Here is a 10,144-nt window from a genome sequence, read left to right as displayed (position 1 = left end):
TCCTGCCTTTACAAGCCAGGTTCTTGCTGCTGCTGCTGTGATGCTGCAGACGGCCAAAGATTTTCTTTTGCCTTTGATGTCAGTGAAACACATGCTCTCCAATAGTTGAAACCCTGAGGAGGTTTGGAGATAAAAAGTAAGTAGAAGGCGTCTTCCCCAATGAGTAGGCCTTTCCCTAAATAGCCCTAAGCCCTGTTCTTCCCAGAGGGGCGTGTGTGTGTGTGTGTGTGTGTGTGTGTGTGTGTGTGTCTGTGAAAGCTGTCCACATCAGGGACTGTAACACTAAAGTTCTCTCCCTAGGGATTTCTCTGCGTGGGGAACCCGGGGAATCCATTGACAGCAGTTAAGGTAAACTTTGCACCACGCAGGTCCCATGGTCCCAGGAGCCACCGGGGTGATCTGACACCTCCTGGAAAGTTCCATCCAGAACTGCCGGGTAAAGGCACCCCTGCAAGTCCTAGGGACAGTGTGACAGCCCTGGGGGAGACCCCATCCACCTTCACTCACTGCATGCAAGAGAGTGACGAGGCCCTCGGTCCGTGCTCACACGGGATCGCGTCAAGCACTTCAGTGACAGGTGGGGACTATTCTGAGGTACCGGGAAGGCATTATTTCCAACTCAGCATCGTATCATAGGACTGATGGATTCTCCTCTTAGCTGCATAATCTGCTGGTTGGTTTCTTCAGAAAGAGCTAGTGAGACAGATGAGAGAGAAAAGCTCTGTAACCGATCTGCAGTCAGGTGAGTGCCTGTGACCCCCAGACAATAGGAGAGATGTCCTCTCAGGGGGCGTGGGACTCCAGCCAGCTGTGAGCACCCAACGTCAGGGACATGAGGGTTTGAACTGAAGGTGAGATTGGACAGTGGCCCCCAAACCGCGTGATGCAGGACTGAGCATGAGTCAAATTGGAGAGGGCAGTCAGAGTGTGGGCTAGATGGAAAATCCAATGCCAGGGCCCAGCGGCAGGTGTGACATCATCAGTGCAGGTGTCCAGGAGTGAGGACCAAGAGAGCAGGGAGAGGAGGTAAGCTGGGGTGGGGCCGAGAGGTCAGGAGAAGCTGGGGACAATACGTCTCTTGGGCAGAATGGACAGATGCTCTCATGTTCCAGAAGAGGATGGGCCACCTGGAAGGAGTGTATGGTTCAGGTGCAGGGGAGGGACAGGAGGCAGAATGAAGAGTGAAGGCCTCATGGGAGTGTCAGCAGACCCCATGGGCCAGGCACAAATAAGAAAGTCTGGGATTTGGGGCACCCTGTTTGAGGAGACATTGTTAATTCTCCATGTGAGATTGCTAGTGAGACAGGCATGCTCGTGTCTTTCTCCCCTCAGCTGCTCTGGCTGGAGGATTCCTCTGACAGTGTCCTGGGTAGGTGCTCCCAGTGTGAGCCCTGAACTGGTAATTCCCCTCTTTGTTCCCTCTTTCTACAATCAACACACACCTGTACCCACTCAACATGGGAGTCTGATCTGACGTGTTGACCCAGAATCACACTAAGAGAATGGACTTTGGGTTAGGAGTTGGCATAAAAAAGCCCCAAGAGGTCAACCCCAGGTTGACCAAGTAAGGGAGCATAGTAAGGACTGTGGCAGGCATGCCTGAGTTCAAATCTTGATGGCTATATAACATTGACCTCAACTCTCTGAGTCAAATTTCCTCATCTGTAGAAATCAGATACAATACTGAGCACTGACTGTCTCAGGACCCTTTCAAAGATCTCACATCCAACAAGAATACTTTCATCTGTAGCTAAAAGAATTACTAATCATGTTTTAAAAATGAAGTCACTTAATTATCTCACCTAACAGAAAGTCTGAAAATGGATGGCTCTAGGTTTGATACAAGAACTTAGTGACTGCAACACATTTTATTCTTTCTAATTCATCATCCTCAGTCTATTAGACTTGCTGCCTCATGGTCACAAGATGGCTGCTGCTGCTCTGGGAATCATGTCCTCACACCAGCAACCTAAGTAGGAAGGAAGATGGGACAAAAGGCTTTTTCCTGAGAGACTTCATTTTGTATTTATACCTTATTTCAAAACAAATCAGACCATTTTCTTAAGCACTACAATATAGGATTATAGTGAGACCACTATATGATACATAGGAAAATAACTGGCAGGTGTTCCATAAAGTACCATACGGTAGGCATTCCATAAGCGTTCGTTCCTTTTTGGGGAAGGAAGAATGGCAAGATCCCAGCCTCTAGATCCCCACTGCCTGGGTGAGACATGAGCAAGCTACTTCCGTCTCGATGCCTCAGTTCCCTCAACTACATAAAAGGGATAAGAGCAGTCCAGCAGTAAGCTCTCAAGAAGCATTCACTGTTCTCATGACGATTTTTTTTTCTAACCTGTAGAGTCACAGGCTCAGCCTGACATTGAGAATTTGCCCTTCAGACCCAAGTACTAGTCAATTAACATGTTCAGCTTGATTTTTTTTTTTTCAATATTGCTTTGAGAAATAGTGTTTAGTAAGGATGTCTGCAATGTTCTCCAGTCTTGGAGGTGTTAGGGAATGCCAGCAATAATTATCACTTAGCTGGGCTCCTGTTAGAACCGAGGATACTTTAATTAAGTAGATGAGTAATCTGATGCCTCCTTAGAAAATGGGCAGTTAGCATGTAAATAGATGATTATTCATCACCAGGAAAAATGTTGCTTTATTTCCTTGTGCCTGGTAGGTTTGCTGCTCAAGAAGGACTTCCTTTGCATGAGGCTAGTACGCAGTATTTATTTTGTAAATTTAACAAATATAATCAGATGGGAAAGAGATCTATAAAACTGGAGTTTACACAACTCAGCTTTAACCCTTTGTGCCACTAATTTGATCTAAATTATCAATATTTGGGGCGCCTGGGTGGCTCAGTGGGTTAAGCCTCTGTCTTCGGCTCAGGTCATGGTCTCAGGGTCCTGGGATCGAGCCCCGCATCGGGCTCTCTGCTCAGCAGGGAGCCTGCTACCCCCTCTCTCTCTCTGCCTGCCTCTCTGCCTACTTGTGATCTTTCTCTCTGTCAGGGGAATAAATGAAATCTTAAATAAATAAATAAATAAATTGTCAATATTTTGTCATCAGACACAGGGCTGTTATTCAGATGGTAGCCACTCATTAGACGACCATTTACGTATCCAACTATCACTCATTGGCAAGCGCCCTGCGGCCAGCCCGGCACTGGCTAGACAGGCACCGGGACCACTGGGGTGGGGAAACCTGCTTCTTGACATGGAAGAGCTCAGAGCCTGGAGAGGATGGATATGGACACGACCATCTACACGTGAAGGCTGGTAGAAGGATCGTGGGCTCAGAACCGAGCAGCTTTGAGGGAGGGAATGATTGCCCCTGCTCAGAGCTGGGGAGCCGGGTGGGAGCAGAAAGCCTTCCCAGAGGGGATTCCTGGAGAAGGAAGCAGCACCTGCAAAGGTGTGGAGGCTGGAAACAGCACCAAGATGGAGGAAACTGCATTCAGTTGGGGGGAAAAAATTGAGAGGGAGATGTGGGTGAGAACCAGGGTGATTGTAGTAAGACTCGGTGGTTAAGGGGTCTCTTCTACATGGGAAGGAGTTGGAGCCTCCCCGGAGGCCAGTGGAGTGCATGGGAGCATTTTCTTTCTTTCCCTCCTTTCTCTTTCCCTCCCTCCCACCCTCCTTTTTTCCTTCCTTCCTTTCCTCCTTCCACCCTTTCTCCCTCCTTTCCTTCCCTCATTCCTTCCTTTCTGTTTAAATTTTGAGTTCTAGAAGACTACTATGACTATATCCTAGGGCTTTTGACCTAGGGATTAGCTCTGAGCTATACAAAAGGAAGCAAGTGGTCAGGAAAAGGTCTAGGTCTGAGTCTTGGCTCTGTTGCTAACTCACTGGGTGGCCAAGTGAAGGCGGTTTCACCTGTCTGCCTCAATCTTCTCACCTGTAAAATGGAGTATGTGGGCCGGCTTATTTCTAAGGCCCCTCAAAATGTAAACGTACTGATCTCTACAACTCCAAGTTCTCTGACTGCAACAGCAACAAATGTGGGAAACATTCCCATCAGAGAACACCGTTTACCCATGTGGCCTGCAGGCGGCTGGGTCACCATGGGTAGCATCTGCTCTGACACCATCCTACCTGGAAGGAGGACTCGGCACTCCCCAGACACAGAGCCAACTCCATAACCCAGTGATGAGCCTGGTAGATTTTCCTGAATGTTCTCCAGGGAGGCAAGGAGAGGTAAGACGCACACCCGCCTTACAGCAGCAACACTGGAGACGGTGGAGGGGAAATGCCACATGGGTGACTTAGGAGAAGAAAGCCCATCCCTCAGATTTAAAGTAAAACTATGCCTTTTCTAGCTTTTGGCAAGAAAAACCAGTCTTCAGATCCTATGCAGATAAGACAACTAAAAAAATATACACTTACAAGCTTTGCTTGAGGCATTTAAAAGTAAGAACCACTGTGTATCCCCAGAAAAGCTCTGGCAATACCCAGCAAGGGGCATGAAGACGAGGTGGGCACTTTCATTATTGAGTTGGTATCACTGCCCTTGTTTCCCATTAAAAAACGGAGAGGAAAGGGGCTTGTTAGTACCATGCTTCTCTCCCCCACAAATCTGGTTGGGAACTGGAGTTTTGTATTTCCAAGGCCTTTGAACAAACAGCCTTACCGTGCACATGAAGTGGACTGTGGACAAAGACCAGGCCACGCAGCGTGTTTTCTCCCCGCGTGACCATCAGGGAGCAGAGGGAACGTGGCAGGGACGAGGCCCCGGAGCGGACACAGCCCTGCAAGTCCCACTCTCTCTCCTCTCAGCCCAGCTATAGGAGAAATAGCCGAGCCTGAAAAATGAGAGGAAACCGGACTGAGAAAAAATATCTATCCACAGCGGAACTTTCAGAATCAGTCTGTAGTTCCGTGCCTCTCTTGAGATGTTCGAGATTTTAGGGAACAAGCTAGACTCCCATGGTAGCCCGCAGGCCAGGCCTTTTACTATCTTGCTCGGCAAGTTGGGCCACCCTCAGGAGAAAACTTCGGGGACAGTCCATGCCCAATTCAGGGTGTTTCTTTGCATGGGGAGTGAAGGTGCCCCAGACTTAGACCTTCTTTCCCTTTGCACGCTTCTGCACCTTCCCACACAGTGGGAAGGTGAGAAGCAGCTGGGCATAACCAGGCTCCAGGTGCAAGAGGTTTCCTGGGACTGGAAACCTCACCCCCGCACAGGGCAGCGTGCGTACGCGTGCAAGTGTGCGCGTGCACACATACACTGTGCTTTCAACCTGACCCGCCCAGTGGCAGGCTGGCAATGACGTGGTCCTGGCAGTGATGGGCTGATGACCCCCTACCAGCAGGACAGTGGCCTTGGAGCGAGCTCAGCACAGTGAAAGGCTATATTGTGCAATGGTTAAAAAATATAAATTTCGGGGCACCTGGGTGGCTCAGTGGGTTAAGCCTCTGCCTTCGGCTCAGGTCATGATCTCAGGGTGCTGGGATCAAGCCCTGCATCGGGCTCTCTGCTTAGCAGGGAACCTGCTTCCCCCCTCTCTCTGCCTGCCTCTCTGCCTACTTGTGATCTCTCTCCCTCTGTCAAATAAATAAATAAAATCTTTAAAAAAATATATGAATTTCTTTAAAGGACTTGGGTTCAGATCCCTGTCGTGGCTAAGTGCTGTCATCTTTCTGGTCTGGGGTCCAAACCTTATCAAAGAGAGATGATATTGCCCACATCGGTGGCTCATCTTAGAACTGATCGAGGCCGTGGGCGTGTGGTTTCCGGCACATGGTGGCATGATGAGACTCCTCCTCGTCCTCCGTTTGCACTCTGCCCCTTCCAGCCCCAGATGAGGTACAGTTGTTTTGGGGAGCAGGGGCCTATGAATCAGTGAAGGGAAGGGTCCTGCTTGTGAAGGTGGGAAGTGTCTGGATGGATTTGGGTCTGACGCCGTGGGACTGAGTGACTGCGCCCCGGGATAATGAGATACTGAAATTAGAGCCCAAACAACCACCCACTTCCGTGGGGAAAGAGAAAGCCATGGAAGCGGCTAGTGAGTCAGAACTGAGAAGGCAGTGCAGCAGTTTAAGGACAGAGGGAAGCTAGGAAGCTGTGCCAAGAAGTTTCCACAGCCATGACTCAGGAGGAGCTTTTCTCAACTTTCTGAAACAGCATCCCTCCTGAGCTAGCCAGCCCTCTCTGGTTAAGCAATCTGCTTTTTAATAATTCTTAAAAAGCTTGGCGAACGAGAGAAAAGAGGCTAATGGCTATAGGGTCAGCCATTCTTCTGTAATATCCTCAACAAGACCTAAGAGGTAGGCATTGAAATCCCCATTTACAGAGAAGGAAACCAAGGTTCAGAGAGGTAAAGCCACTCATCCAATGTCACACAGCTTGGGATGCCACTTGGGGGTCTATAAGTCAGCAAAGCCTTGCTTTTCTCACTTAACTATCCTATATTCCACTATGGCTAGGGCAGGATAACAATGTTAGAATGCACTCATGTTTTGCTGGGGTGGGCTAACAGAATTACTGGAAAAAAAGTCTTTTCAGATGAGACTATCTATGAGCCTATAAGCACTCACTACATGTTGACTGGATAAGAACTTAGAGTAATTGCTGACATTTTTTGAGAGTTTACTACGTGCCAGGCTCTTTCTCAAGCACCTTTTCTGTCATCTCCCCTTTAAGCTTCACAATAACACCGAAGCATGAGGTACTATTATTACCATTTCACAGATAATGAAACAGAGGCACAGAGAAGAGAAAGAACTTGCCCAAGACAGCACAGCTAAGTGGCAGATGCGGGATTCGAACCCAGGTAGCTGTTCTGGCTGTGGAGTGTGCATTCCCAATCCCACTGCTATGGAGGCTTTTCCCAGCTGAGGAGATGATGGACAGACAGACGGACGTCGGGCAAAGGTGAGAAGGGATCCATCATCTGTTGAGTGTCTCATACACGCCAGGCCCTGTGGCGGGCTCCTCACCTTTGGCACCATGTACGACCCTCACAAATCTGAGGGGTTAGTGACTTCTCCAGTTTACCCTCGAGGAAATGGTGTTCAGAAGGTTGACAGGACTTGGAAGAGTCACTCACTGCAGAGCTGAAATTTGAAATAAAACCATCTCCCATTAAGACCCAAGATCTTTCCAATCGTGCCGGGCACCCCTCAGGGGCCAGGGGGAGAACTACATGCCTTGGATGGGGAGGAGGATGGGGAGGAGGAGGGGGCGGGGGAGGGGGCTACCTCGTGGGGCAACTTGCTGGTCATGGAACTGGAGCCTCGGGAGCCTGTCCCCCCACCACACACACACCGCCGATTGGCAGCCTTTTCGTGAACTCTGCTGGTGGCGGGTTTTCATTTTCAGTGATGCTCCTGACAGCTTTTGTGGGATGATTGCAGGGGGGAAGGCTGCAACCTTTACAGGTTTGGTAAAAACTCCGCAAGTGGGAGGTCTGTCGTCTTCCCTGGGGCGTGTTGTCAGCTGCCACTTAGAGATGTCTCTTTACAAACCCAGGTGCCTGAGCTCCTGGCGAGGATAGCCTGAACTGGGGCAAAGGCTGGGATGTAGAAGAGGGGTAGGGGAGTCAGGAGAGAGGAGGCTATGAGATGACAGTCTGGGGTTCCAAAGAAAGCCTGTGCCCAGCCGCCGTCGGAGTGTCTCTGAAGCCACAACTGTGGTCCCTGAGCCTGCAGCCAGGCCTGGAGAGAAGCCCACAGTCTGGAGGGACCTGTTTGCTTTTGTGCCCCTGGAATTCCAGATCCTGACTTGTCTCCAGCTCTTTGCTTCTGCTCCCTCCCTTTCCTCTACTCTTGGGGGGCTCAAGTTCCCATGAAACTGAAGCTTGCCAGCCCGACTCCCCTTCCCAGCTCTCCTCCAGCCTTCCTTCTGCACACCTTGGCAGAGGCAAGCCCCGGGGACGCAGAGACATAGCAGATGCTGCCTCCATCGGAGACCCTCACAGCCCAGGGGGACATCTGCAGAGGCAGGGGCTCCAGGCGCAGGAGAAGGACTGCAGGGATCAGTGGGAAGTGGAAAAATCTGTGTGGCCAGAGAGGCTCTACGGGGGCTGTGTGAGGACAGAGCCCTTCCCAGGAAGAGCACACAGGGTTGGGCATTCTGGGCAGAGAGCTATCCCGTGCCAAGGCAGGGATGGGGGTGGGGGGGGAGGAAGCAGCCCATGTGCAGACAGGCAAGGGATTCCATGAGACTGGAGTCTGGAGGGTGCATGGGGATGACCGGACAGAAAAGCGGCTTAGAGTTCATACAGGGCTGAATGCCCTGCTGAAAAGTTCTGGCATTTCTTGTGAGTCAACATTTTCTTATAGGTGGTCTCAGGAGTGCTCAGTTCAGAATCAACTTGCAGCCCTTGCGGAAATGCAGATCTGGTTCCCGTGCCCCGCCCGGACAAATTAAAATCTCAGGGGTTGCCCAGGAAGGAGCATTTTTTAATGCTCAAATGAACAGTACGCCCTCCTGGAAGCAATGGGAGCCACAGAAGGTTTTTCACGGTGGGGGGGGGGGGGGGGGGGATTAGCTCTGCCTTTTAGGCAGATCCTTCTGGAGAGGCAGAGGATGGCATGATAGGAGGCTGTCCCTGAGGGATTCCTCTGTGCACCAAAAGTGGGGCAGGTGCCATCCTGGGTGGCTCAGTCAGTGAAGCATCTGCCTTGGGCTCAGATCATGATCCCAGAGTCCTGGGATCAAGCCCCGCATCGGGCTTCCTGCTTGGCGAGAAGCCTGCTTCTCCCTCTCCCACTCCTCCCTGCTTTCCCTCTTTGCTGTCTCTCTCTGTCAAATAAATAAATAAAATCTTTTTAAAAAATTAAAATAAAATAAATAAAATATATCCTCAGTAGTGTCTCATAGGGGCTTAGGGAGATAGGTCTCATTCTTTTTCATGGCTACATAAAGTTCCATGACATAGAGGCAACTTAATTTTATTTTATATTTTATTTTATTTCATATTTTATTTTATTTTAAGAGTTCAGATTTTTATTGACCAGGTTACAGAAGACACTGAGTCAAAAAGATCAAAGTGTGAGTTCTCATCTGACTCCTCTCATTCTTCTTTCTTTGCTTCCACTTTCTTCTCCTGGGCTGGGGCGGCAGTGGTGGAGGGAGCGGGACCTCCTGCAGGGGCAGCCCCAGCAGCTGAGGGGGGTGGTCCAGCGGCCCTATACCTTACATATGAGGCTCCTGATGTCAACACTGGCCAGGGCCTTTGCAAATAAACCCTGCCACAAAGGTTCAACATTCACACCCGCCGCTGGAAGGAGGGCATTGACCTTATCCTCCAAGCAGGATGAAGGCCAAGTCCATGCAGGGGATCTCTGAAATGGAGACCATGGTATGGTAGAGGGCTGCACGGGCGCTGCCTCACAGGGTTCTAGGCTCTGGAAGAAGTGAGGGTGTCACCCCAACTCGGCCTTAGCTTCCTCAGAAAAACCGGATCAGAAGGACCAAGTGAAGTGGGTAACAAAGGAAGAAGAAAAATTGTTAAATTTCCTTACTGCCCACCACCCATTGAGAAGTCCTTGATAGAGCTAAAGTGACCTTGCTGTGGTAGCCCAGCTACCTCAATTTTGACACTTTGCTAGGGGCAAAAGCAATCTTGACTTAACATTATCCCAATCCCCCCAGGATCTTGTAAGTCTACTTTCACATGTGAAAATTCCTTTGGAGACTTCCTTTGTCTCTATCTCCCCCACCCCCGCCCAAGATACACGTTAGCAATCATCCTCCAAGCATAGGGCCCACGAGATACACCTGCAGGGTCTCATGATTCGGTTTTATTAGGCAGTAATAAATGACAATAGCTAGCCCCCTCAAGGTCCTGGAAACCTTGCTCCAAACTCCTTAGAGACTTACGCTATCTCCAACCCCCTCCCAACTTCAAAGTGTATAACCTGTCACCTGTCACAACCCCGGGGCAGCCCTTTCTGCCCACGGGTCCTGTCCCTGTGCTTTAATAAAACCAACTTTTTGCACCGAAGATGTCTCAAGGATTCTTTCTTGGCCTTTGGCTTCAAACCCGAACGTCTTTCCTACATCACCAAGTACCTCAGCGGCAGCTGAAGAAAAGGGAGTCCCCTTCGTTTTGTTTTAACCAGCCCCTTGAAGAGAGCTTTGGTTTCTAGGTTTCGCTTTTAAAGACACGACTGTGCTCTTCTTTACACCC

Source organism: Enhydra lutris, unplaced genomic scaffold (genome assembly GCF_002288905.1).
Source record: "Enhydra lutris kenyoni isolate GAN:26980312 unplaced genomic scaffold, ASM228890v2 scaffoldscaffold5, whole genome shotgun sequence".
NCBI lineage: Eukaryota > Metazoa > Chordata > Mammalia > Carnivora > Mustelidae > Enhydra > Enhydra lutris.
The sequence above is the reverse complement of the archived record's forward strand: the minus strand, read 5'-3'. Positions refer to the sequence as shown.